This window comes from Talpa europaea (genome assembly GCF_964194135.1).
Source record: "Talpa europaea genome assembly, chromosome: 12".
In the NCBI taxonomy this organism is placed as follows: Eukaryota; Metazoa; Chordata; class Mammalia; order Eulipotyphla; family Talpidae; genus Talpa; species Talpa europaea.
Window position 1 is genome coordinate 23,136,792 of NC_140079.1, and position 7,692 is coordinate 23,144,483.

General features: G+C 39.4%; 1 pseudogene across 1 annotated transcript; it reads right to left on the reverse strand.

The window, feature by feature from the left end:
- Positions 1-5,664: 5,664 nt before the first annotated feature.
- On the reverse strand, positions 5,665-7,269 carry LOC311181429 (tubulin alpha-1B chain-like; annotated as a pseudogene). The gene is made up of 2 exons: positions 6,843-7,269; positions 5,665-6,565 (listed from the first exon to the last, which is right to left on the reverse strand). The product of its transcript is annotated as a tubulin alpha-1B chain-like (transcript).
- Positions 7,270-7,692: the final 423 nt, after the last annotated feature.

The window sequence follows — 7,692 nt, forward strand, 5'->3', positions numbered from 1 at the left end:
TCCCGGAACACTCTTGGGTGCTTATTTTATTTATTTAAAGAAAAACTTAGGGATCTGCTTTAAATCCTCAGGGAACTAAAATCTTGGAAAACTTAAAAAACTTAAAAATTTTAGACAAATATTCATGTTATATTGAAATAAGTTTTAAGCTCTTTTTTAAAACTGAGGCAACATTGCTTTCAACACTGTATATTTCAGGTGTATAGGCTCACTCATCTTCAATTGTGTGTTATCATAGCACAACTACCAGTGAAGTGCTAGTGACCCTAGCATGGGATCCCCTCTGTCCTTGGCTCCCATCCCAGCCCTTTCCCATCCAGTAATGACAGTTGTGTTGTCAAAACCCAATGATTTGTTTTTGGTTTATATTTATCTGCTTGTTTGCTTTGTTTCCTTCTATTCCACGAACCTGAGATTATTTACATATTATATGTACATTTGTACACATATTTCAAACAATTTATTGAGATATGCTTTACACATGCTAGACCATTTCAGGTGTATAAACTGTTGAGTTTGACAAGTGTATAGTCATGTAGCCATTACTGCCACTGCAAGAAAGGTTTAAAATATTTAAATTACCTTGAATATTTTCTTTGTGTCCTTTTAGTAACAGAGCAAATGCTAGTCCCTTGCTCAGCCTCTGACAACCACAGATGTGTTTTCTGTCAGTGTAATTTTGAACTTTCTGGAATTTTATATAAACACAGTTTTACAGCATGTTGTCTTATGTGTGTGTGTGTCTTCCACTTAATTTGAAGTGGAAACAACTATCAGTACTTTCTTCTTTTGTATTAATGAGGATCATCTACTCTGTAGATTGTACAGTCATGTCACTCATAGCACTTCTGCCAATGACAGGTCACATATATAATGGTGCTCCCCAAATTCCTATAGTGTGGTGACATAGTAGCTGTCATGCTGTCATGCTGTAGCATTTTGTGCCAGTTGCAGCCACACAAATCTCATGTTTACTGTATCTTTTTTTTTTTTTTAAAGATTTATTTATTTTATTTAAACAAGCACTGGGTACAGTCAGAGTGCGGGAGGGTGAGAGAATTCACCAGAGCCCGAGCGGAGAGCAGAACAGGCAGACAGATGAAGTACATTGCTGAGGGGAGCAGCGGCGGCAGGAGAGGTCTACACGCCAAATGGGACCCTCGCCCGGCAGCCGGGGATCGAACAGGTGTTGCAGAGGCTGTGGGCAGCTTCACAACCCAGTGCTCAACCGCTGCGTCACTGGGGAGGCCCCTGTTTACTGTATCTTTGATAGCATAAAAACATCATTTACCATTACGCTTGATTTCATCTGTTTGGTTCATCATGGACCTAAGCATACAAAATCCTTTGCTAACCTCGCCAGTAGGAGGCCATGCCAAGTGATTGGTCTGGAAACAAAATGCAAAATGATTAAGGACTACAAAAGTGGACAATAGTGCAGGTGATTGCTCTCCAGTCAGGCTTGTCTTGTTTCACCATAGCTATAGTCTTGAAGTACCAGAACAAAGTGATGAAAGCTGCTAAAGAATTTGCTTCATTGAAAACAATGAGATTAGGGGCCTCCCTGGTGGTGTAGGGGGTTGAGCTCAGTGCTGTGAGGCTGTCTGTAGTCTCTGCAGGGCAGGTTAGATCCTGGCTGGGTGGGGAGATCTCACATGGCAGGGCAGACTTCTCCTGTCTTGCCTGCTGCTCCCCTCAGCAGTGTATTTCAGTCAGTCTGCCTGCTCTGTTACCCATTCTATCTCTGGTGAATCCTCTCACCCTCCGGCACATCTGACCTGTACCCCAGTTCTTGTATAAATAAATCTTTAAAAAAAAAGAAAACAATGAGATTAACCAAACATTGAATAGAGTTTATTTCAGAAGTGGAGAAACGTGTAATAATCTGGGTCGAAGACCAGACACAGAAGCGTACCCCTCTCAAAACCATAATGATAACAACCAAAACAAAAATTTCTTTATAATGTTGATGTAAATGACTGGGTGCAACTATGATGGAATTGAAATAAATTCCAATTGAAATAAATTTAAGAATTGTACATTACATAATGTGAAAGTGAGTGGTAGTTATGTGTGCTGATGTAAAGGCAGCTGAAAAAATTTTTGGAAACTCCAGATAAGTTGTGGAGGATAATTACTTGCCAGAAAAAAATAAATCTTCAACAAGGATGTAATCTCCCTATTCTAGAAATAAATGCCAGAAAGGACTTACATCCAGAAGGAGGCTAAGTCATTGCCAGGTTTCAAGACTTTTTTAGGAGAGTCTGGGTTGGGGACAATAATGCAGGCTACAAATTAAAACGCTTTGTGATCTGGTACAGTGAGAATCTCTTCAATCATATCACTGAGCACACCTGCCAGTGTACTGCAGGAGCAATAAGAAGTCATGGGTGACCCAGTTCCTATTCCAAGATGCCCTTCTGAATGCTGTGCCAGCAAAATGGAGAAGTTCTTATTTAGAGAAGAATGTATCTCTCAATATTTTGCTTATTGTTGATTATACTCTGGGACATTTATTGGTGCTCTATATCGTAATATCAAAGTGGTTTTTCTCCTTCCAAATACCACCTCTTAAATTCAAGCAATGGATCAGGGAGTTATAGCACCTTTTAAGACCTACTACCCAAGTAGGATCTTTGCTTAGGCTAACCCTGTGTTTAAGGAAGACATTGAGAAGATGGATGCAATTCCGGAACAATTACAACCTTTATAACTGCATCAGAAATCTTCGTTTGGCTTGGGATGATGTCACTAAGGGGTGTAGGAGCAACATCTGGAAAAAGACATTCAGGTGGTTCATTCATGATTTTAAATGATTTGTCAAGAACTAGAAGGTTGCGGAAATCAACAAGATTGTGGTTAGGAAGCAAGCAAATTTAACCTGGGTGTGGATGAGGATGAAATTGAAAAGCTCCTAGGACTGTTCTGAGGAATTGGCTAATGAGGAGTTGTTGGAACACATAGATGAAGAAGAAACAAGAGAAAAGGAAACTATAGGGGAATGAAAAGACTCTCTCTCTTCACCTCCAATTTTTAGTGTAGTGTTACCAGATCTTCTGGAGACCTCTCATCAAGCCCCTTAAAAAGTTTCAAAACATTCTCACCTCTGGCTGTGGGCACAACCCTCTCCTGCACTGCTGGTGGGAGTGCAAAATGGTCCAACCACTATGGAAAGCTGTGTGGAGATTTCTTGACCTACTACAGATAGAGCTTCTATATGATCCAGCAACTCCACTCCTAGGTATTTACCCAAAGGACACAGAAGCATTAATTCAAAAGGGCACCTGCACTTTATTGCAGCACTATTTACAATAGCTAAGCTATGGAAACAACCCAAATGCTGCAAAATAGATGACTGAATCAAGAAGATGTGGTATATATACACAATGGAATATTACTCAGCAATCAAAAAAGATAAACTCATGCAATTTGCAGCAACATGGGTGGAGTTGGAAGGGATCATGCTCAGTGAAATAAGCCAGAAAGAAAAAGAAAAATACCAGTGGTCTCACTCATAGCGGGAATTTAGAAAACCTAAATAAGGGACCAGGAAAAAGACTAATTGCAATAAAGTAAAAATCAAAATCAACAAGCAACTATAGACCAGAGACACACTACAGTGGGGGCAGGGGGAGAAGAAGAGGGATTAGGGTCAGAAAAAGGGGGTGGGAATTGTATGGAGAATATAACCAAAATGAAAATACATACATTATGCAAAAATGAAAAATGATGTAAGAATTATATAAAATAAAATAATTCATAAAAAAAGTTTGAAAACATGGATCCTACTACTGAGAGGTTTCCATTAACAGGAATGTTTATGGTGAAAGATCTTACAAGAAATCCTCATCATCATTATCATCATCATCACAACAACAATGCAGTAAACTACCATGTATATATATCTGAAAAGAATGACACTTCCTCAAAAAGAGCCTCAGGCTAGTCCTTCAGGAAACATTCCAGAAGAGGGCATTGTTATCATAGGAAATGACAGCTCCATGTAAGCCTCCCCTAAAGAGCTTCTAGTGAGATGAAATGCAGAGGAGGAAGATAAGTCCTGATCCTGTATCACCTTAGGCTACTGTGTTTGTTCATGTCTTAGTTTTTTAAAAAAATTCAAAAAGTAAAAAAAAATACAAAAAACCCTTAGAGACTAGGATATAGAGAAAAATTATTTTTGTGTATCTGTACATGTGTTTGTGTTTTAAGAGTCAAAAAGTTGAAAAAAATTATCATTGCCAAGATCAATGCCAAAGACATTTCCCCTATTTTCTTCTAGGAGATTTAATCTTACACTTAAGTCGATAATCCAGTTTGAGTTAATTTTTATGAGTGCTGTGTAAGGTTGTGATCAGTTTCTATTTTTCTTTTTTGCCTATGGATATTCAGTTTTTGCAATATCACTTATTGAAGAGAATATCCTTTCCCTGTTGTATGTTTTTAGTACACTTGTCAAATGTCAGTAGGTTTATATCTAGGCAATGAATTTTGTTGATTATATCTGTTTTTATGCCATTACCATACTATTATGATTACTACAGTTATGTAAAATAGTTTGAAACAAGGAAATGTGATGTTTCTTGCTTTGTTCTTCTTTCTCATTATTGCTGGGTTTTTCTGTCCTTCCATTCATATGTTAAAATTGTTATTTCTATTTTTGTGAAAACTGCCCATGAATTTTGATAGTGATTGAATTGAATCTATAACTCACTTTACTTAGTATGGACAGGTTAATTCTAACCTGGGACATCTTTTGTTTGTATCTGCTTCAATTCTTAAAATTCATGTCTTACTCTTTTCATTGTACACATCTGTTACATCCTTGATTAAATTGTTCCTAAGTATTCTGTTCTTTTTTTATGCTATGTTAGAGGGGATTATCTTTTGTTTTCTCTTTGTATTAGTTCATTGTTAGGATATAGACATGCAACTATATTAGTTTATAGTATGTAGAAATGTAATTGGTTTTTGTATACTGATTTTGTATCCTACAACAGTTTGATGTTTTATGTGACATTTATGTGACATTATGTGAGTTGTCATTAGGAAAAATTGAGAGAATGCTATTTAATCATCTTTATAGATAATGCTACATATATAGATATTTTTATTTTTTATTGAGCTTGTATCGGTTCATAACACTATGTACCTATACCTATAACTCATAGGTTTCATGTGTACAGTTTTTCACCTCAACAGCAGTATATATCATACCACACCCGCCACCAAATACCCAGTCACCAACTAACGTCACACTTTAGTTTTATTGATGGTTTCCGTTGTGGTTCAGAAGCCTTTCAGTTTTATGTACTCTAATTTGCTTGTTTTTGCTTCTGTTATCCTTGCCTTTGGGGTCAAATCCAGAAAAATTCAGTAAGATGAATATGAAAGAGCTTGTCACCTATGTTTTCTAATAGCAGTTTTATGGTTTCATGTCTGAGGGAACAACTCATGAAGGCATATTTAAAAAATCCAGAAATGGGCAGCTGGGACCTATAACAAATTGTCTGTTTTAAAGCATAGGTCCATAATTGTATGAGAGAGTATCTACATAATTGTAGACACTGCTTTATACAAATTAACTGATCAGACCGAAACTTTTCAATATTTAAGACAGAACAAGTTTCCCTGTAAAAGCAGCACCTTTGTGACATTTTAACTTTAGTGTTCCTCCCTTTCTTCCTTACCCTCTCCTTCAATAGAATCCACACCAACCTCCTCATAATCCTTCTCAAGGGCAGCCATGTCTTCATGGGTCTTAGAAAACTATCCTTCCTTCATACCCTCACCCACATACCAGTAAACAAAGACAGACTTGGCATACATCAGTTCAAACTTGTGGTCCAGTTGAGCCCAGGCCTCAGCCATGGCTGTAGTGTTGCTCAGCATGCACACAACTCACTATACCTTAGCAAGGTCTCTACCAGGTACCACATTGGGTGCTGGTAATTAATACCAAATTTGAAAGCTATAGGGCACCAATCCACAAACTGGATGGAATGCCTCGTTTTTATGGTGACAATGGCAACATTGACATCTTTGGGAACCACATTGCCTTGGTACAATAGACAGCAAGCCATGTATTTTCCATGTTGAAGGTTACATTTCACCAATTCGTTGTTTGACTCAAAGCATGCATTGGTTATCTCTTGCCACAGAAAGCTGTTCATGGTAGGCTTTCTTAGCAAAGCTGACAGGAACATGTGTGGCTAGAGGAAGTGTTTGTGGGGATAGGGTACCAGGTTGGTCTGGAATTCTGTCAGTTCAACATTCAGGGCTTCATCATATCTGAGGGTAGTGGTAATGGAGGATACAGTTTGACCTACTCAGTTTAGTATAAGTTGGGCTATTGAGGTTTCTATAACAAATGTCATAGATAGTGTTATCATTTATCATGAAAGCAAATAGTGTTCTGGGGTGGTGTGGGTGTGAGAATGGAGTTGAAGGGCTCAGCTATGGCTGTGAGAATCTGGGGGTCTGAGTAAAAGGAGAGCTCCAGCTTGGACTTCTTACCATAATTGGGAATAGGGAGACATTCCATCAGCAGGGAGGTGAACCCAGACTGTTAGGGGGAAAAGGATGTCCCAAAGCAAATTCCATATAGGCTTTGTGGACTCCACCCCCACCCCAGGTCAAAAATGGAGAGCCCCCCAAAGCCCACGTGTCTGCCTTTTGTATCCACCTGGCTGCTTAACCCCACCCTCAGGTCCCAGCCACCTTCCCTTTGGTGGTGATGGGATTTGGAGTTCCCAGTGTCTTTGGCTTTGACCTGGGGTGGGGGTGGAGTCCACAAAGCCTATATGGAATTTGCTTTGGGACATCCTTTTCCCCCTAACAAGACCAGTTCCCCTACTAAAACCGTGGAAAACCATGAAGCCCTGAAGACCTATGTATTGGTCAGCCAAATTACAAATTTGGTCCCAGACATGTCAATGATCTCCTTGCCAATTGTGTAGTGCCTTGAGGCAAATAACTATGCCTTGCCTGTGATGAACTGGTCAGGGTGGAAGAGCCTGTGGTGGGTGGCTCATTATTAGTGACTGTGGGTTCCAGGTCTACAAACACTGCCCTGGCCACATGCTCACTGAAGTCAGTTCCAACCTCACTGAAGAAGATATTGAAGGAGTCATCTCCTCTCCCAATTGTCTTGTCACTGGGCATCTGGCTATGGGGCTGGAGACCATGTTCCAGGAAGTAGAGCTTCCGGCAGACATCGCCGATCTGGACAGCAGCCTGGCTAACATGGATGGAGGTGCACTCATGCATGTTGCTACTTTGCAGCTGCTGAGCTGGTGGTGGAGAGGAAGCAGAGAGTTTGTTGCTTACTACAGCATGATTTTTAGGTGGCCAATGTAAGAGAACCTGCTGAGTCGTTCCGCCGTCCTACAACAACTAATTTCCTTTTGCAGGTTACCGTCCCGTTTCTGTATATTTGTACCCATGTTATATGTAGATGCAATCAAAATGTTTGTACTATATGTAGTTAAGCCTGAGTAGTAAAAACAGGCTTTTAAAAATGGTAGTTTTAATGAATGCCAACATTCCATTGTGTTGATAAACAAAAGTGTGTGGTCATATTGTCCTGTAATCATCAGGTTGACTTCACTGATTGAGTCCATCTAGAACAATAGGGTGGAAGCAGAGGAGAGAGGTGTTTTATACAGCTGATTCCCTTACATGTCTCTACTC